This window comes from Anoplopoma fimbria, chromosome 1 (assembly GCF_027596085.1).
Source record: "Anoplopoma fimbria isolate UVic2021 breed Golden Eagle Sablefish chromosome 1, Afim_UVic_2022, whole genome shotgun sequence".
Classification (NCBI taxonomy): domain Eukaryota; kingdom Metazoa; phylum Chordata; class Actinopteri; order Perciformes; family Anoplopomatidae; genus Anoplopoma; species Anoplopoma fimbria.
In genome coordinates this window covers 19954031-19976075 of record NC_072449.1, presented here as the reverse complement: position 1 = coordinate 19976075, position 22045 = coordinate 19954031, and the positions used below count along the sequence as shown (strand labels likewise).

Here is a 22045-nt window from a genome sequence, read left to right as displayed (position 1 = left end):
AGAGCAGCAGACCCTTGTAAAAGAAAGATGCATCCCTCCTGGGCAGGGAAGGCTAGGGCCATTGTCCTCCGAGTCAGTCTAATGCACGGTTGTGTCCAGATGAAGTCGCTTGTTCACATTTCGGTGAACATATTCTCATTCTGTGGGACTTGAAACTGCTCCCCTCAGCTGGTGGTGGCAGACGGATTGAAGGAGAGAGGAGGAGGGGAGGCCGGAGCGATTAGGAGACTCGGGTGTGCTTTAACCCACTTAGCACACCATCTCAGGGTCTCCTGCCAAAACGGTGAGCTTAGAGCTTTTAATCCTCTTCCCAGAGTGAGCTGATAGTTTGGTGCTTGCGGCGGCTCTCTTGTCTTACTGCCTAGAAATATCATCTGTGGGAGATTTTTTTTATCCTCCCTTCACAGTTTATGATTATTTGTTCCACCGTGACGTTTTTATTTGTCTTATAAGTGGATGCATACGAGTGCGGATCCGTCTGTCTTGTAGTCTTGTAGTGTGTGTGTGTGTGTGTGTGTGTGTGTGTGTGTGTGTGTGTGTGTGTGTGTGTGTGTGTGTGTGTGTGTGTGTGTGTGTGTGTGTGTGTGTGTGTGTGTGTGTGTGTGTGTGTGTGTGTGTGTGTGTGTGTGTGTGTGTGTGAGTTGTCATGCAGCTCCCTGGTCATAAACACACCAGTGAAGTCGCCCTGCTGTGGTTTGAAGTGAGCCTCCCTGTTGGCTCTTCTAGCTTGCAGAGCCAGCTAGGCAGACTGGTTTGTGCTGGGCTGGCCTCTGCCCCAAGGGGGTTTGACTCCAGTCCAGTTAGAGTCCATCCTCTCCCAGCTCACATCCAGCATCACATGCCTGTGTTCCTCACAGTATGCTGGGCTCCCTCTCTTAATAAAACAGGCTCATAACACCACGTTCCTTGCATTCTTTATGTGCACGCTTCTCTCTCTCTCCCTTTTTTTTTTTTTTTTTTCACATGCACGGATGGGTTGCGCAGAGAAATGCAGACCACAAGATTAATAAAAGCCAAAATTGTGCACAAAAAGTTTTTAGTGTGGCTGAAGGTTCTTGAGTTTTAGATCGGTTGAGTCGCCCATGTTGTGCATAAACAATGTAGTGGATGTCAACGCAACATTTGAAGAAGTTTCCCCTCTTTTGTGTTTGTGGGAGAGCAGCGATGGAGGAGGAGAAGGAGGAGGGGGAAGAGGAACAAGTGAAGGCTGATTCAGTGGTGGGGGGTGTGTTGTTGGAGCAGCAGCAGCCCTGTCACTGTAGGTTTTCGTCTGGACTCTCCCCCTCCCTCCCTCCCTCCCTCCCTCTAGCACAGTGTAGTCATGGCAGAATCGGGGTCAGCCATGCTTCCTCCCTTGCTACCCGGTCCTTATTTTTGTCCCTCTTTTATCCAAAACAAACACTCTCATCTCTGCGTCCCTTCTCATATCCGTCATTTGACCTCTTCCTTCAAATCTACGGTGTCACGTCTTTCTCCCTCTCATACCTCTCTTAATATCCATCCTCATCTCATGCATTTACTCTGGGTACTTTCCTCCCTGTGCCTGCTAGGGGAAGAGGAGAGGGTGAGATTTATAATTAACAAAGGCTGATTCTAGCACTGAAAGGGAGAGCTGTCTGAAGAGTCTGTGTGGAGGGGAAGCGCAGCGCAGGGTGGGGTGCTGAACAAATTGGGCTTTTTATACAGAGTATCAAATAGTTGCTGAAGAGGGGGGGCACGCTGATGAGACACAATGAGTGATGTGATCTAAAGGGGGTTGTGTTTGTGTTTTTGTATGCAACTTTTGGCCAAGTCCAAACTGCTTAGCCATGGCAGAACTCTGCTTTAAAAACTGCCTACAGTACGATGATGCGTAGTCCAACGCTGCATAAAAGCTCTGATGAGCTTGGGCAGCCATGAAGACTCATTAGCATCTCATAAAAGATCTTTGTCCTCTCAGGTCTACATTATCTCAGCTGAAATTACCAACAGTGCTCTGTGTTGTATATCCATAGTAACTTACACCATACTTTAACTGTTTCCAAAGGTCGGTGTTCATAACTTGAGTCTGATTTAACAAATTGCTCCCATAAATGCAGTGGAATTTGGCCTACTTTATAGGACAAAAGTGTATTATTGTGTGCTAGGTTACGTGTTAAATCAAGGTTTGAAAGAACGAGTGCTAATTATATCCAAAACCAACCCTTTGCATTGTTAAGAAGTAGGCCTGGTCTGAGTCTAGAAGTCGGGGTCTGACCTGACCTGGAATGGCCCGGTCTGGTTGGTTAAACAGATGGCTCAGTGCAGACCGGTGTTGTGGAGACAAACTCTTAACCTATATATGCATACATATATTTTTGATAACTGCCTCCTGTTGTTAAAGGGGCACACCCCAAATTGTGGTCATCTTACTACTACCTGAAGTCATTTTTCAGTGTAAAAGCAATCGACCGACATTTTGGGGAATGCAATTTCTTTGCACAGAGTAAGTTGAGCAAAATGATACCACTGTTCTTGTATCTGTCCATTTAATATGAACTCCAACCAGCAGCTTAGCACAACACAAAAACTGGAAAACAAGTTGCTAGCCTGGCTCTGTCCAAAGGTAACAAAATGTGTCTACCTCTAAATCTCACTTATTTCCTTATTTTATAGAAATGTTCTTTCTGTACTAAATCCTAAGTGTAGACCATGTCGTTTGTTGTGCTTCATGTGTCGTAGGTTAGCCAGCAGACTCAGGAAGTCACGTGATAGTCCTGCACATAAACCCTTTTTATTACCACAAAGTCAAATTTTTTCCCCTTTCCGTCTTCATGTGAAACCAAGCCGACTGCTCCGTCCACTTCATATTAAATGGATCAAAAATCAGAGGGGTGTTGATCGTCCCATCAAACTCGCGGGTAATTCCCTACATACCAAACTATTCAACAATCCCACATTGAAAGAAACGTTTCAAAACCCATAACCACAGAAGGTTAGTAGGCAGCACCACATCAATTTAACTGTCAGTTGGTCCACTCGTCCCCAAAAGAATACAACAATTACAGCATGTACCTTTGCAGGATACGGCTACACAGACTGTGAGTTTGCCTGCGGCACCAGTTTGAGTTTAACTCGGCCGGTAAAGCATATATCTGCAATATCTGATTCTAATCCCGTATGAGTCAATTTAGACACAAGCCGGTAGCAGCTTATCAGAAATGACACGCCTGTTCAAACACGTCACTGTTTGAATCACTGCTTTGACCTTTCTCAAATGTGATGACAAACAAGCTTTATTTCATAGAAATGTGGAATTGAGGAACCAAAAAGAAAAACGGTTCCCTTTATTTTTTTTAATGAGTAACGGACAGGTGGTGTGGTTCAGGACATGTTCTGCTGCATTGTGAATCCAAGGTGATGCGGTGGAGCACAGAGGCAGGGCCCACGCCAGCCCTCAGTCAATATTTGCCTCAGTGAGTGCCTAACCACTGGCAGGAGAACAAACTGAAACAGTCCGCCACATTTCTTAGGCAAAGGTACAGAGTTTTTTTTTTTTTTTTCTCAGAGACCTCAGCTCCAGCGTTCACCCTCCTACAGCTGCCACTGAGTATGTGCGACACCTGTTCCCCACGTTCTCCAGGTCTGTGTTTATAAAAAGCATCAGAGCAAAACCACAGCACTAAGTGGTTGGTGGGTGGCTGCAGCAGAGGCTTCATTAGACGCTCAAATGTACAGCGTTTGTGCGTCTGTGTGTGTGTGTTGTGTGTGTTGCTTAAGCTTAACGTTTGCATTTGTGCGCTGCTTTTTTCGTGTTACGCTGTTAGCAAACAGCTTGGACAAAAGGCCACCCAGCGAGAACTGGACGCTCTGCTGTTTGTCACCCACTCTCTCTCTCTCCTTCTCCCTCTGCTCTGTCCATCTGGCAGGGAAAGAGAGAGAAAAATGAACAGCAATGCACAGGTGGGAAGAAACAGCCAGGATGACACAAAAGAAATGTGAGAAGAGACGGACGAAGACAAGGGGGATGCCAAGTAGAATTGGTGGGGAAAAAAATGAAGGAGATACAGAGATACTAATGAGAAGAAAGGTGTGGATGTGGGGTAAAAGTGTGTGTGATTCTGCAACACATGTGGCCCGTAAAGAGACCGGCTTGTCTCATTAACCAGACCTCCCAGTGGCTTAACATTTCCCTCCCAAACCAAGTAGAGTTACAGTGTACAGGAAGTTGTCCTAGTATTTCTTTTTACTTACAAATATGCAATTACAAAGACATCAAAGATTTTATCAGCACAGATCATCTGACTGCAGTTTCTGTTTGTTTAAAGTCTGTGTGTGTGTGTGTGTGCGTGTGCGTGTGTGTGTGTAGGCCAACACGCTGTGGGCATGACTGCCATAGAAACAGATTGTTACTCCTTGTTCGTGGAGGTGTGCAGTGACTCATGGTGTGGCTTGGTGAAACTCAATTGCCTGGATTGCTCAAAGTCCTCCTCGCTGTTCCTCGTGTGCTGCTGTGATGAAGTTGTATTTCCTGTTTTGCCAGGAGTTCCAGCGGCTTTGTTTGGGGGTTGTGGGTTTGGGCTGTTTGAACGTGTTTACAGAAAACTGTTCCACTAGAGTGACGGGCATGAAGGCACATAGATTCATACATTAAAAAAAAAAAAAGGTTTGATTGCAGCAGTGAAATCCCCTTTGTAAAGTGTTTTGGAGTCTGTGTTAGGATCAGTTACTCTCTCGTAGCTATGTCAGAAATAAACCGCATAGACATATCTTTGGTAGATATTCAGTATGGCTTCACTGTAGAGCAAAATGGAAAGTGGATCAATCACACCTCTTGTGGTCTCCATGTGGTATCACCACAGCTCTAATAGCCTTAACGTGTAGTTATATTTTAAAGTAGGTGGTGCACATCAGCTCCAGCAGGTATACAGATCCTCTGCAACACCCTAATGCAAAAAAATATTATATTTTAATGCTGCAAATACAACAACCACACCTGGCAAAAATGAATAATCAGGAAATAATTTTGTTAAAAGTGAATCAAGCAAAAGCAGGGACAGAGCATTTCGTTTTAGAGGATGTGACAAGCTACCTAGCCACAATCATGAAAAGTAGCGCCATAAATGTTTTTTACATGTATTTATTTATTCGATCAGTATTAAAAAAAAAAGTGAACTGCTCCTAGCACTTAAGCTATACAGTTTATTTTATAGTGGTTAGAGATTGAGCTGGTCATTTTTTAAATCAGTTGTGTTGAGACTCAGTAGTTGAAGACAATCTGCTTGCCAGATTTTAGACTGTGAGACATTTCAGTCAGTCCTTTAAAATTTGCTTCAGTGTGTTAAAACATAGAGGATCATATTTTTGGGGTTCCCCCATGCATTCCTCCTCCTCGTATTTTCCATGTTCCCTGCCTGTAAATCCTGTTCAGCGTTTCCAAATCTCTGAAGGTCCTTCTTTGGAATAAAACGGGCTGATGCCAGGAATGTCTCACCAACCTGTGGTGAGGGGAGTGACTCAGGCTATTCTATGTTTTGGGTAGTTATGAGTTATTGGAGAATGATTTTTAATGACATTTTTATCTTGTACTTCACAGATACAAGAGTTTGGAGGGAAACAGTTGATAGCTCATCATTCAGACATTGACATGGCGTAGACACAGCTCCTTCTCTCATAATGTGGGTTTCTGTGGTATCAGCGATAAATTCAAAAAAAGATTTGGAACTTAATTCACCGACTTTACTAGGAGATTCTAGTATTTGGCCTCACGCGAGAGGAGAGAGGAGAGGGGGGGAAGAGGGAGTAGTTGCTGTGTTTTTAATTTCCTCCAGCAGCTCTTAGCCTGCTTTGTCCCGGTGGAGGATTGAAAGGGTCTGGGTCAGGATCACCCCAGGACAGGGTGGTGGTGGTGGTGGTGGTGGTGGTGGTGGGGGGGTGCCACGGCCTGAAAGTAGACTAAGATAGAGGTTGGATGAGGACAAGAGGGTGACATTTAAAACACATGATTTCTCAAATAGTTATTTTACAAATGTCAACATAGTCTCACCTCCCATTACAGAAACTCCCTGTTCATACCCTCATGTCAGCTGTTCAGTTGTTTTCTTCCTTTTCGGCAAACATTTGGACATTTGGAACTGTTCTGCTCTCTGTTAGAGTTCAGCTTCCGTTTGCTAGATTATATTTGTTTCACATTTACATTGGGAAACCTGTATATTCTATATTGCATATTATAGAATAATAGGATTTATCTTCATTGTGGACAAATATTTTAATTGTATTTGCAGTTTCCCCTTATTCGCTTTGCAGCCATATGAGACTGCAATCGTTTGGCCTTTAAAAATCACTAAAATGATCGCCCACATAATCCTAAACCCTGCTGTTAAATAAACAATGGTTTAACTTTCTTTTATTCATACATTTATACATGAATTACCCAATCCTGCATATAGTCATTGTATCCCGGAGCAATGGTGGCAACGTTATAGAAGTGATTAAATGCCCACCCCTCCTTTTATTTACCTCTGGTCTTTCTCAGAGATTTCTCAGAGTATATTTGGAGATTAAAGCACCATCTTCTGACATGATGGAATTTTGAAATGATAATATGGAGTGGTATGTTTGGGATCTGTGTGCAAGGACTTGTAATGAAAGTGGAAGGGTCATACAGAGGCAATGGGATCCATCTTTTCTTTTTTATCTTGAGCTGTATGTCCTGAGAGAAACATATAATGGTGACCGCCTACATATCGTATCACATCTTACTTTGACATTCCTGAAATGGAGGTGAACTTGGGTTGAGTGAACACTTTGTACCTGAGCGTGTTTGAGAAGAGTATAAAGCCTTTTACTGTAGTATCCAGGCCAATATATTTGACTTGCTCATGCAGCTGGCGTCAGTTTTTACTAAGAAGGCAAATTAAAGGTGAGCCTGTAAATCTGCTTCCTCTCTTTACTGTCCCTCATTTTATGGAGGAGAAATTCTACTGAATAATCATGAAATTCGGCAGCGGTTAAATGCTTTTACTTGTTCTGAGATTATTTTGACTTTACAGTATTACACAAACAATACGCCAAGCCTTTCCCACACTTCGTCCTGGCCTAACCACCGACTATAATACGAATCCAGTTACAGTAAATAATGTACGGAGGAAATCCCAAAGGAGTCCGTCATTTAACAGACATCAGAGGAACTGGCGGGCACTATTATCTCTATCTCTGACCGCTATCTCTCAGCCCTGCCACACACTCTATCTCCGCCAGCTGAGCGTATCTAGGCCAAACAGCTACACCAATGCTGGGTGGAGGCAGCTGCAGTCGTTGTTTCATAGCCCCAAAATCAGGAAAAAAAGGCAACGCTTCATCATAAATAACGTTGTTACTACTATCTTGATATTCAAGTGTAGTGACGTTTTCTTCCAAGTACAAACCCCTGAGTTGGTCCGTGTGAGTCATTCACTCTGGAGAGACAGTAACTGAAGGAAAAATGATCTACAACAGTCAGGTTTGTCTCCTCTGGGAGACGAGTCTTCACATAATAAGGCCCCAACTGCCTCTTCTGTCAATGGCACCATTCAGGGAGAAAAATCAAACCGCTAAGGCCTGCTGAAAAAAGAGAGGGACTGACAGAAAGAATGCCTGGGTTTGTGTCAGAGGCCCTCTTTGTTTGACGGCACTGTAACTCCACACACACACACACACACACACACACACACACACACACACACACACACACACACACACACACACACACACACACACACACACACACACACACCACACACACACACACACACACAACCCGTTGACCCTCTTTTGCTATTGTTGATGCGTCATGCAGAGTAGGTTGCAGAAAATAGGACAACGTTGTCACTTCTTATAAATCAGCCGTGTTAAAAAAACAAAACTGATGGAGATGTCGCTCAGTGTTACTCTCATCGCCTCAATGTTTACAAGTAGGTGTTGTCACCTTTAAGCGCTGCATGAGGTTTGGCTCACACGTTGGCCTTTATTCATTGACTATGACATCAAAATATTGTCTTCAGTGATCATGATGCTGACCACGAGACAGTGGGAAATGTTGTTGTCAGACTGCAATGTACAAGTCCACAAATTGCTTAGGGCTACAACTATGGGTATTTTCATTATTTATTATTTTTTTCAAGAAGTTGTTTGTCTAGCCTATAAAATGTGATTTAAAAAAGAAATGCAAAATGGCCATCAAAGTGACTCTTTAAAATTGGTTTTAATCTTCAACCAAAATTCTCTCACCGCATGGTTTGCATTTTTATTTAAAAAAAAAATGACAGGATTAATTGTTGATCAAACTGTTAAATTGTCTTTTCTATGTATTTTATTGTTATGTTTATGCTTTTAGATAGTGGAAAGGTGACAGTAAACGAGGAGCAAGAGAGAGATGGTGAATGACAATCAAATTAAATAAAATGAAATGCAAATAAAGGGCCCTTACCAGACTTGAACTAAAAGCACTTTGGTTTCCTAACCCCTTTTAAATGAATCAGATAACTTCAGCGATCAATAGAGAGGGAACAGTTTTCCCTGTTTGTTGTCTGACAACATTGACTACAGTGGTCTTGAATTTTCTTTTTCTACAGTTAGTCTTAAAATGTTGCCAGATCCCGTTCTTAGCCTTAAATACCCTTTTTTGGCTCCTTTCTGTGCTTGTACTGATTAAATAATCTGTTTTTAGCGAGGTGCATGGAGGAATGCGCTTTAGGATTTTTTTGATTGAGGCTTACCCGGGCTTCACCCTTCCTGATCCGGTCACTGGAAGTAGTGAGACGGACCCCTAAGTCTGCTGCTTGGCCGGCGGTCTGATCGGGGGGGCTGTTGAGTGAGAGACTACATCTGTTTACGTCAGTAGACTGCAACAGCGAAGTGTATATATAAAGAAGAAGGAGTGTACTTCAAGGATCCCAGGCTGTTAACCCTGACCCCTGACCTCCCTTTGAAGGAGGGAGTTTCCTTATGGGGATGAAGATAATCATTATTTGAGACATTTTCTATTTCACAGCTGTAACCATAGTTCTCAGTGGATACTGTAGATGATGAGACCTGCTCTTCTGTGCCAGATATAGTGTTTCTATTAAAGTAAAGCTTCCGGAGGAAAGCCCTAACTCCCTCCCAGCTGCTTGACACATCGTCTCCTCTCCCTGCTGGAGGCCTTCTATTCCTGAAGCCTCATCATCATTTATCCTCATTAGTCTGTCACTGCTCTGATTCCGTTACAGGAAGAACCTTGAAAATAACCAGCAGTGCAGGATCACACGCACTTATGTGTCGACACACTCCTGCCCCCGCTTCCTCCTTGAAGTCGTATTGTAGAAAACTGCCTAAGAATATACCCGCTCAGATACCCATATCCTATTTTCTGTTTTATAAACATGGTTTTCTACAAAATCCTTTCTTGTATTCATCAAAAATTAATAAATCGTAAATGAATCAGTGTTCGATTTGTTTTCACACAAAGCAGCTGCAAAAATAAAGCCTACGATTTTAGAAATTCTCATTTTAAGTCTGATCAAAGAATAACTAAACAAGACTACAAATCGGCTATTGCTGCTTTAAGGAATAGCTCAACATTTTGGGAAATGCACTTATTTGCTTTCCAACTGAATGTTGGATTAGAAAATGAATACCTCGCTGACGTCTTTGGTCGCTAGCAAACGGTATTGAGGTTCAGATCCGAACTCTAAATAAGCACAGTGGAATCTAAACTCGCAGGGACACAACCGTGTGGGAAACCTCAAGTCAGTGAAAAGATTAACAAAGTAATGTGCAAAACATAACAGCTGCAAACGTGTCTGCCAGTCCACTGTGTCAGCTCCTTAAACCTGAGACCACGACATGTTACCTGAAGGCTCTAAAATGAATTCATCATGATCACAGCCTCTGCTGCTCCGGTCCCTCTTGTGTGTATTTATGGGGTTTGTGTGAGATTATGGTAATAGACCAATGATTACCAACCTCATAACCACAATCAGATGGAGGATTTTTTTTGGGGGGGGGGATTAATATTGTAGCTGAACTCTGAGTGGAATTAAATCCCAGCACTACTGTGACATAAATGGTAGATATTTCTGATTAACATGAGTAAATCTGTCTCTGCTGCCCAGCTCTGTTACGTAGCGGGGTCTTTAGAAACAGGAGCTCACATTGCTAATCTGTTGCAGCCACACCACACAGTTATCTGACTGCTCCTGTTCTGCCAAGCTGCGCCGAGTACGAAGGGGAAACAGCAGCTAATCACTACTGTGCTAGACAGATTGAACATGACAGATGTATTTACTGTACTTGATTGCTCTCACGGTCTGCCTACAGAGCTGTCGGCATCCTGACAAGTGAGCAAACACGAATCCAACATTATTCCCAATTATAAAAGCATGTGTCATTGATACAGTGCAAGGGCTGGCTAGCTGGCCAAGCTGTCTCTTAACAAAGCATGATAATTGTTTTCACATAGTTCTGTCTGTAATAATTCATTATAGCACTGATGTCTGAACCAAGTTTATGTCATACTTGGACATAAACTTGGTTCAAAATACACCTATTATTAACATTATTGGTGTAGTGGCAGTATAGTATGAAGATATTTGGCTAAGAAAAACAAAAAGTTTATTGGACAGAATACACAGTAGTTGGATGGTTTTCATTATTGCTGTTTATTGTTTAGAAGCACGATAGAAGACAACTGGAAACTAGTTTCTGGTTTGATTTAGCAGCACAGTAATTAAGCCATCTAAGCAAAGTAATAAGATAAAACTAATAAATAATTTAGATACCATATTATTCAAAAATACAATCCAAGAGTAAAAACTCACAAAAATAAATCCCAAGACCATTAAGCCATAGATGATGAATGCTAGTAAATTATTTAAGCTATACCATAATATATTAAGTGCTGTAGTAAACAAGCAGCCATGCCACTGTCTGTGTGTAAATGTGTGTGAGTGCGAGTGTTTTCCTCGATGGCCCGTCTGCACGCCCTCGGGTTAATCAGCGTGGGGCAGCAGTAGCCCGCTGTTCTCCCCTGAGACGTCTCTGTGGGAGCTGCAACAGCTGTGACGGTGCAAGTCACCCCGAGGACCTGTCGTTACCGCTGCACACACACACACACACACACACACACACACACACACACACACACACACACACACACACACACACACACACACACACACACACACACACAAACACACACGGTGTCAACGCACAACTATGGAGAGACAGGCCGAGGCCAATAGCAGTTTCCTTATTGTGTCTTTTTTGTTTGTTTTTGCATTGTGAGCAGTCAGTCAATTATTATTAATATTATTTTATTTTTATCTTGTTTTTATTAGTATTGTGGTTATTAATAATGTCATTGTTATTATTATTTATGTACTATTTTTTTTGCTGCTATATGCTTTAAAACAGTGTAAAGATGGCTATTAATCTGAACACATTATCAGCTGTTTCAACATTAATGACCCGGGTATAACATTATTTTTCTGCCTGTCATGTCTCCTTATCAACCGTGTAATTCTTGTCAGGAATGTGCCCTCTGGCCTGAGTTTGGATCAAAGAATTAGTGATGTGTTCATTTCACCAGAAAAAGTTTGACTGGTCTTGTGTCTGACCTGCATGTCACTGCACATCATCTAGCATTTTGTTATACAGTCAGATAAAAACAAGCCTTGCCTACAGCAGCCGCAACAGGTAGATAGCTGACTAAATGTAGATGGTTATCGACAGCCACCTGACGCCACCTGATACGCTTGAGGAGCCAGGAGAATGGCTGTGTGTTGAGTAAATATCTGTGTGGTGATGAATTCCCCCATCCGGATGTGATATGTTCCAGACATGCAGGCCTGGACTCACTGGGAAGTCTTTCTAATTTTCAGGAGCGATATTAAGACAAAGAGGGTGTTTTGTAGTTGTTTAACCTGTAAACTTCCAGTCTTAAAGTAACTAAAGTTTACCTTTTAAACTCCTCTGCTAATCCTCCTTACTTACTCTGTCACCAGGTTCAAGCTTTGCAGATGTAATAGAAAAGCCGGTCCTTACAGCTGGCTCTGGAGCTTGGCATATGTCTGGTTGATTCACCATATATACTGTATAAGGCAGCCGTCTATAGAAAATGCAAGGAATTTGCTATACGGGATTACGCCACGGAAACAAAAACAAGTAACAGATGCTGGAAGTCTGCTGATGAGTGCACTTTTACAGCCCACAGCGTTTTTCATGGCTTTGAAGAGTTAAGAGCTCATTCTGACATGCTTTGATGCCCGTGTGGCTCGTCGTGGTCAGGGAAGAGAGCGAGGGGAAACGGACAGACTGACGAGACCACAAAGGGACAGGGAGCAGATCGGAGGACAGTTGGGTTCACAGTGCAGACGTAGAGGTAAAAATAGTAAGTAAATAAGCTCCTCTGCAGCACCTTGAATGAGCAGAAGTTAAGAATTAGAGCAGGTGTAGTGTGAGAGCTTTGCTGCAGTCTGCTGCAGTGACAAACATCACACTGCAAAGTGACCAACCGATGCTGGTTATGTGGATTTCTACGTCTTATTATTTACTGCTGCACTCTTCAGGTTGCGTGTCCTGATTGCCTGCGGCCCCGCCGCCTACATCATACGTCTTTTTTCACTGGTGCACCTTCTCGTTCCTATAGCAACCAGCACCAGCATAGCGATCAAACAGCTACAGCAGCATTTCCAAGTGGTTTTTGGTGAAAGGAGCTCTGTGTATTGCATATGACTTCATCACTGTATTTTCCTCTAATGTTGCCCAGATTTAAAGCACAAGATGAGTGGACTTCACTCAGTCTTTTCAAAATGGAGAAATGTAGCTCGTCATTAGTTTATTGTTTTTGTTTGTGTGATGGAAGCTCTGATTGGGATATTGTTAACATGGTGCAATCATCAGTTTCTGTGCAAGTAATAATTAATAAACGCCCACTTACTTACAGTTAAGTATTTTTTCCAAAATGTCTTCTGAGTAGATAATTACAGTGTATCGTGACGGGTGGTAGTAAACATGGTGTTTGTTGACTTGTTACAAGAGAACAATAATGTACTGCCTGATGTGTTTTAGATAATGCAAACTGTTCACGCTTACTTAAATTCATACTGAAACATTGGAATATGCGGATCATCAATCTCATATTTAGAATAAATCTTCCCTCATATTGATAAGAGGAACTCTTAGCTTGATTTATTTATAGCATACCCATGGATACTCTATGAGCACACTGTCTGGTTTCATTCTGATTTCCGTTGGCTTTCCCTCATGCGACACTCCCACTCGTCCTGGCTTCATCTTAATGAAGACCTCCACAGCGGGACAGAGCCACGTGTCAGGAAGCAAAGCAAGATCTTTCTCTTCTCAACAAACCAACGTCTCTCTCTCTCTCTTTCTATTTCAATACGAATGAGATGTGATGGCTAGAATCACGGGGGAAGAGTGAGGGGCGTGCAGGGGAACGGAGATGTGAAAGGGATGAAAGTGTGGCAGTCCCCACCTCCCAGTGTTGGAGTGTGAATGGGGCTGCCCACCCCTCTCTGCAGGGGGTTCCCTCCCTCTCCTGCAGTGTGTTCTCATTACACACTCCAGATTACAGAATAATATGCAAAGACTGTGTAAACATAGACTCAATATTCAGTGAGTACTGAAAAGTTGACATTTGATAATAATAATTCTTCTTCCAAATGCACAAGCTTGAACAGGATAATATTCCAAGATAAAAAATTATAGTTTGTAATTGCCAGGCGTGGTCACTATTTAAGAAGTTAATATTTAAACGGGGCTTTGACTGACCATTATTTTTGTTATTGCTCAATAAAAAATGAACATAACAATCTTTCAATGGCTTGTTTTGTCTGACCAACAGTCCAAATACAGGTAACAATAATATTAAACAGAAAAAAATCACTTTTCTTAACTCACATTTGAGATTATTACATTACTGCCTGATAGCAACAATTAATTGATTATCAAAATAGTAGCTAATTCATTTCTGTCCACCAACTCAGCGATTAATCAACTACTTGTTTAAGCTCTAATTTAAATTGCTTTAATTTATCTGATTTATTTCTGTTGATATTGACATCCATTATCTCAAATACACAAGCTGGCAATACTAACAAAGTCAGTTTTGTTCAAAATCAGTTTTAATTCACTCTGCCATATCATAAACCTGTGACTGCCGGACTGTCCACTGTGTACTCCATCTTCCGCCTAATGTGGACTCCATGCAGCCCCTTTTTGTGAAAGAGTAACGGATGATGGATGGATGGATACCGTAACATGCATTAATCTTATAGCCAGAGCTGAAGACAACGAATGAACAGTCTCTGATGCTCTTTTCCAACACACAGTGTTATCTTCCGTAGGCTGAACTCTGGAGGAGTACTGACACAGCAAATACTCTGAAATATTCATGCATCACTGTTGTGACTGTAATCCAATCTTAATCAACATCACAGCAACGATGGTGGAGGAACAGGCACATGCACCGACTCTCTTTTCATCCATATCAGTGGTGGTTCCACTTCCACTGTCATGAGAAAAGATTTGCATGTCTCCTCTGAAACATCCCTAACATATGAGGTTATTTATGTATAGAATTTTTTTATGCTGAACTCATAGTCCTATCGTACTGAGAACATACTGTAATGTACACAGACACTCACGGGGAATAAGCCAACTGTGCTTCAGTTGTTTGACAGTTATGCTGTCTGGCAGGATTCAGGGACTCCACAACTAAATATATAGCAGACATGGAAGACTTTACCAGAGTCACACAAATCGACTTTCCACCAGACACGTGTGGATGTCTGCTCTGAATTCAGCTCTGCTCTCTGCACTTCACTGCTTCATGTAAAGGTTCAGTGATGTTTAGATGTCGGCTGTTTGTGGAGGCTCCAGAGGTCATTTGTCTTTATCATGGTGTTCATGGTTCCACTGACAAACTTGTTCTGCAGTGTGTTTGATGGTGTCATTGGACCCAGTGGACTTCACAAGCTGTGCAGATCCACCACATGTTTTGGTTGAAAGAACTGCTCTAGATGTTCAGGTACAGGTACTTCAGGAATAGCAGCCGACTCGTAAGTCTTGTTTTGGCTAGCTTCTGTGGAAATCTATTAATACCCAAAAATATGTGTCAAAACACCCATGCTTATTGTTTTCTGTGAAAACCCCCACACATTGGTTGGATCTTGATAACTTTCCAGAAAAGATGGTTCCACACTACTACCACTGTTTGAATGGCATGAAATTGACTTTAACAGTTCTTCGTTGTCAAACTTCAGGTGGAAAAGAAGTATGACAAATTGCAATTGATGCAGGAGTGCTCTCAAATGATATGCCAAGTCGACTGAAGTTATGAGCTGAAGTTTTGGCAACAATGTGCCTTCTTGAAGGGAAAAGCTTGACAACATTGTATTTATAGCTTCAGGGGTAACTCGACATCTTCTGTGTGCAAAATGTCTAGTAAATCTATTCGCAATCACATAATCCTTGATACCTGTCATGCTTTTACATGATATACTAGTTTACATTCAACTTGAAATAACTGGGTGTAGGCGATTCAGTTTTTATGCGTTTGTCCCAAATCTAAATTTGTTTGTGTGTTTGTGAGTGTGTTTGTCACTTTGATTTGATTTAGCTAATGAGCTACGTGTCCTTGTGTTCGTGCAGTCGTGCGGTAATGACTGCATACATTAACCTACATGTACGCTGTAGTATATCACTGAGGCTGGGGTCGGTGGTGCAAAGTCTCTCATGGTCGGGAAGTTTTCACTTACAGTTTAATTTCATGTTCAGGGCAGTGGAGTGAAGCCAAAGCTTTTTGTTTCCATGCTGACGCCGCTGACTTTGTTAAGGGCAGCTATTAGAAAATAGACACTCACTGTCATTGACCCCCATCTACCCATGCTTCCCCCCCCCCAGCTAAGGACAGTGTTATTATGCTTGCCGTGGCATGGTTAAGTGGACCCTGATTGATCAGTATTGATTAGAACTGTATTTGTCAGACAGTAATGGGCCTCCCCCTCAGGACATTATGTCTGCTTATTCAAAGCCACCCCCACCTCTGGCCCCACTTCACCCCTCTCTTTATGTCCTACTTCTATTTGAAGAGCCCTCCCCCTCTGTTCATAGGCCCCTCGACCTCTAATCAAAGTACACAGCCTCCTTCACGTATCTTCCTCTCCTTCCTATTATATTTCCATCCATGCTCAAGAAAGAGCTGGAAGATGGAGACAGGTTGTAAGGACATTAAGCGGAGGTCGATAGAGGCTAAATCCGAGCACGTGTGTTTTGTTTCTGAATGCTACAGAGGAAGGAAGGAATCCGTCAGCTGTTTTGATTTCTTGTTGTATTACATAGTATTTGAGCTAAGACTAAAATCTCAGCTTTTCAGTCTACTTGGTGTGTGTGTGTGTGTGTGTGTGTGTGTGTGTGTGTGTGTGTGTGTGTGTGTGTGTGTGTGTGTGTGTGTGTGTGTGTGTGTGTGTGTGTGTGTGTGTGTATTTGTGTATATGCAAACGTGTTTACAGATGCTGCAAAGAGAAACCGCCTCAGGCATCTTTGTTCAGACTCCTGACAAACAATAGACATGTCTGTGTGGATGAGCGTGGAACTAAGTCCAGCTGCTCTGCAGAAACACATGCACATCACCAATTATTGCTGCTACATAGATTATGTAAAAAATTAAAATATAAAAAAACCATTAAAAGCATTACATTACCATTTGGCAAAGTGTGCAGATTACCATACAACAAACGCCTTGATTCAATGAGTTTGTTCACCTGTTTTGCATTATATCATACAAACTCTTCACACGTGTAAAGCAAAAACCTTATCTTATTTCAATAATTGTACTAAGTTCTCAATTTCTCTCATTTTTCCTACAGAGTAATAAATAACTGAGCCTTCCTGTTCCGCATCGTGACGTCAAACCTCACCTGCTTTACCGGCTCAGCTGAAGGCAGAACAAGGTAACATTAGTTCATTTGACATGTGGGTGTGTGGGTGTCTGTGTGTAATCATTAAGCAAAGGTTTGATTATCAGACTGTAACATTTGTCTTACTTAAAAAAACAAGTTTTGGGGCTGTTGTCTTGATCATTTTTAATGTAAATATTTCTCTTCTCATGCCTTCAAGTCATCACATTAGTCTGCCTTTGCCAGTTTTTTTCAGCTCTTTGCATCTGGTTCTGATTTGTATTATTTGTGTGCCTGTGTTTATAGGCGGTATAAACCTATTTTGTCGTTGTCTTGATACTTCTAGATGTGTCTTCTTTATTCTGCTTTGATTTACCTTCGAAGATAACTCGCTTGGCTTGCAGAATGTTTGGTCATAATAAAAGAGAGACTAAATGACCTGGATACTTTTCAGAAGTGTAAGGGTGAGCTGTCTGTTTTTTGTAGATAAAGCACACCCTCATCAGCATTTTGTACTGATGATAAGAGGAAGGTTACCTGTTATAAACTCCTTAAGGCCACAAACACAACTCAACATCAAATTTAATGGGGATTCCCACAATGCAATGTTCTGTGTGCTTTACTTATTCTCTCTGATTCAGGTCTAAATACTTTAGTGCTAACACAGCTGCTGACCACAAGAGCTGGAAAACTCAATAATGTTTCACTCATAAGTCTGTAATTTCTGTGGTATTTATGAAAATATGTTATCGGGGTGTTTGTGATTCTGTTACACAACACTATGAAGGGAAGGATTAAATATTTAGAAAATTGCAGCCGGTTCAGCGAAGAGATGCTACTAAATTAAGTAATTTACAAAGATTTTGTTGACTTTGGTGGAACAATATCGAGGTACTTGTACTTCACTTGAGTATGTCTATTTGAGGGAAATTGCAGTAGGGTTCGGCCATGTGATTACACATGTATAACCTAGAGCAATATCTTATTTATAGCAACATATTTTGAGTTTTTCCAACCAACACTCCAAAACCCCAAAATATAGAATACACATAAGCCTATATTTATTTTACCATGAGACTACACAGAAACACAGACTTTGTAAGATGGTGTCTTCTTCTTATTCTGTACAGTTGCTTGTTAAACAGTTAATCGCTTTAGGTTAGAAGTCCTTCAATCACACCGCCGAGGTTCATGTCTTAACCTTGTTGAAGTGCCTTTGAGCAGCCCACTGAATCCCCTCCAGCTATTCCCACGCTGACCTCTGACCTCTGAAAATAAAATTCTCTGTTGAGATGAAACGGCTTATTTCTGTAAATTAATCAGCATCAAGAGAGATTGAAACATCTTATTCAAGCGATATCTGAATATTAACATACTCATCTCTACCTCCCCTCTGTTTCTCCACCTCCACCTTTTCTTGTTTTCTTCATCTGTTCCATCTCCTGCAACCAAACCAGTGATAAATGGTGTTGTGGGCTGCAATTTGTTATCCTCCAACTAGATGCAAATTGTTAGTCTTTTTACATGGATGTTTGAATGCAAGTGTGTGGTATTCCTCCTCCTCATCCTCCACATGTGCTGTCTCAGTGTCATGGGACGGCAGCCTGACAGACAGTCAGGCAGATGAAAGTGACACTTGCGACATCAGCAGGATTGAGCCAAACAATGTAGATGGAAATCAGTGCAGACAATGACAGCGGGGTCGGGAGAGAGACTTGAGGAAAAGACTGGGGAAGGGAAATGAGTGGAGAGGAAAGCAGGGCGACAGGGGGGAGCTGTAGCTTAGTTAAGCTCCGGTCTGAGAGGGAAAGATGTCGCCTCAAGATAAACCAAACACACTTACAAGCTCAATATAGACCAGAGTCACAGGCTTCAGCTCTCTATTTCCTTCCAGCACAATGTTCTGATTTGTCAATGTTGTTTTTCAGTGTTTTTCCTGTCGAGGTTTGTTGTTGATGGAGGACTTCAGTTTATATCTGACACTCCGGTTTGAGACTTCCAGGATCACCTGCGGTGTTGCACGTAAAGAATGTGGCGCATGAGCATTTGTGCCACTACTGTTAGTATTTTATGTCGGAAGAAAGAAGTTTTCCTGCCACAAGGACTTTTCTCTTATAGCTGGGTTCCAGTGTGATGTCTGGTCAGAGCCCTGTAGCTCCATTTGGTTTGTGTGCCAGCACAACGTTACATTTGTTTATAAAATCTGTTATTGTAGGAGGGAACGCAGGTCGCCTCTGCAATCACATCAGGAAAACGCAGACGGACACCGGCAGTCGTCCTGTAAGCGCTCTTCATCAGCCTTTTATAATTGCTCTGAATGAAACATGAGCTGTTCTGAAGCTGGTTTTTTTCGTGTCTTTTTGGGTCCAACATCTACTTTCAAGTCGTCATAAAAAAACCAATCTTTCATATATACCACATTTTAGTTATTGGTGATTGCAGTCCTTCTTACATGGCTGTGAAAAGATGCCTTTGAGTCACGAGTACACCAAAAGTTAAGAAGGATAGAGAGTGTTTTGTTTTCTTAGCTAAGGCCAAGTCCTTTGAGTGTATCGTCAGAATGATTTAACTATTCAAAGTGTGTGGCCGAACAAGCCTATGAGAGGAGGTCAAGATGATAATAAGTCAAGTCCAGGTCATGTTCAAGTTCAAAACTCTGCAGCTCTGCTGTTAATTTTCTGTGGCTGATTTAACTGAAACAATAATCCGTGTTGCCAACAGTAGTACACACTGTTCAAACTGTCTCAAAATGCTTGAGATTATTTTCAGGTTTATGCGTTTTTTCAGTTTATCATCCTCTCTAGCCTTTTTTTATTTGTTACTTCAGCTGGCTCTAATTTCACTATATTTTTACATCTAAATGAGTCGAGGTGGTTCAGCCCTGATAGCAGCTCCCGGTCTGTCCGCTCCTTCAGAAGCCATGATGGCATGAGTGCTGGATGTGCTGCCAGCACTGTCGTGTTACAGCGTCATGCTCTGCTCTGCTCTGCTCCTGTCTGCCATCTGCCAGTCATATGTACAGCCATCTGTTCTTCAAACCAGCCCATAATGTAGCTTAGCTCTCTGGCATCGTTTGCTTAATTTAAACAATTACAGTAAATGCTGCTGATGTTTGATGTCTAGGGAGTTTCTCTCCAAGGATTTATAAAAACCTGTTTTGAGCTGCCATGACACATGCAGTTTGTTTGATTTTTTTAAAAAAACATTAAGTTAATTGTAGTTTTTCAGAAGCCTTTGGTCTTTGCCCGTACATCTCTTTATTTGACTTTTGCATGCTGCCACACATCCCTTAATTAGGCTGCTTTCTGTTTTGGCAACGGCAGAGACAGATAACTATGGCAGGTCTATATCTCCTCATATCTGATGCTTTTATAATTGCAACAAGCTCTCCATGCTAATCTCTGGTCTGACTGTACCGGTATGACATTCCAGCAAGCAGCATCATCAGCGGGCCCCTCCTCCACACAGAGTACACTCATTCCTCTGGAAGCCGTACTCCTCTGCTAACTCTGTCATTACTACCATCTAACCAGTGTAATTACCAGCCTCGGTGTGTGTATGTGGTGCATCGGCCAAACCTGCATCATGCAGAGCGGGTCGGAGCGGGTGTGGAAGGAGAAGGAGCATGAATGGGAGAGACAAGGGGAGTGAAAACAGGGGAGTTACAGCCCAAAGCTGAATAATTACTATGTGTAGGTAATTAAAAGACATTTAATGTCTGCACTTCATCTTGTGAAGTCTGAGCCAAACCTGCATGTGTCTGCGCAATTCAGATTCATTCTTTCTTCTCATGTGTTTCTTTCTGGATTATAAACTTTGACTTTGATATATATATATATATATATATATATATATATATATATATATATATACTAATCATATTTAATAGTTCTGTTGATTACACCCAGCTCTTTACTCTCCCATCCATCTCACCAATGGAGCAAATATGTGGTTTGTTGGTCTACAGTTTATTGGCTTTTCTCCACATCTGTGCAGAATAGATGAAGCCCTATACTTTCTAGTATTCTTTCCATCAAACCAGATATTTCAAAATGGAACATAGTATTTTTTATCATTATTTTAGTTGATTCCCCTTCCTCCCTGCAGTATTAGTAGACTTGTTTAATGAAGACTAGGTAGGAACAGGTTACTTTGTCTCTAATGGGCTGTGTGCTGACAGAAGTCACTGTCAAAGATCAGACCACACGTCTTTCTCATCCGCCACCTCAGACACATAATGAAGCCATTCTGCAGCTCCTGCAGCTGGGGACAGATAATAATCTGTGATTTGACCTTATAGTGGATCACAGGACAGCCCTCCGGATGAGGAAAGTCTCTGTCAGAGATCATGATCAGAGCAGGCGCCTTTGCTTTTGGTTCTCCAAAAACAAAGACATGATACATTTGCGTGGCTGCTCGACTATAGGGGGATTTTGTTTGCTGTGAATTGAGGTTTGTGTGCGTGTTTGAGAGAATGAGTAATGCAGTCTTGGGGCCAAAAATGAATTCAGAGACGACTCATAAAAGGCGTTCATAAAACACACATACCACAGTGAGCTCCCTGGACACATTGAAAAGCTTTACGTTATGTAAATTGGACTTGGTAGCGAGATAGTCGACCCGGGAGGCGATATTTGTAGAATTCACAGAAACTGAGGCAGCCGGAGAAGAGATGAGCACAGATTTGATCTGGCAACAAAATCGTTTCTAATGTTTGCTTCTACAGGCTATTTATTATTGAAAGTGCTTAGATTTTAATGTGGTTAGATGTGAGTCAAAATGATTATACAGCTGTGTAGGTTTTTGTTTTTCTGTTTGTGGTTGAATCATACAATTTAATTCCCGAAAGCTTTTGTGTGAAGAGTCGTAATGTTACCGTTCTTGTCTATTTAATCACGCAAAAGAGTTTCGCAGTTGTGAATTTTGAAATGTCAGTGACCATTTAAATAAAAGCTGAACATAAAATGAAGAAACTGCTTCTAGAAGAAGTGAGTTGTGAAATGTGTTGTTGAATCTTATGCTGTGAAGCAGACAAACATGTGCATGAAAAGAATGAGATGAATATTTTATAGCTGTCAAAATGAATCAAATTAGCAAGTCTTGAGCGGAACAAGAGCCCCATTTATAAGGTAGATATGCAGAAGAAG

General features: G+C 41.8%; 1 protein-coding gene across 2 annotated transcripts in view; it reads left to right on the top strand.

Moving 5' to 3' along the window:
• Positions 1-22045, top strand: part of sipa1l3 (signal-induced proliferation-associated 1 like 3) — a 62945-nt gene that overhangs the window by 13624 nt on the left and 27276 nt on the right. For both annotated transcript variants that reach the window (XM_054614442.1, XM_054614366.1), the window contains exon 2: positions 16869-16952. The gene's annotated coding sequence lies outside the window, so the exon portion shown is untranslated. The remainder of the gene's footprint in view (positions 1-16868; positions 16953-22045) is intronic.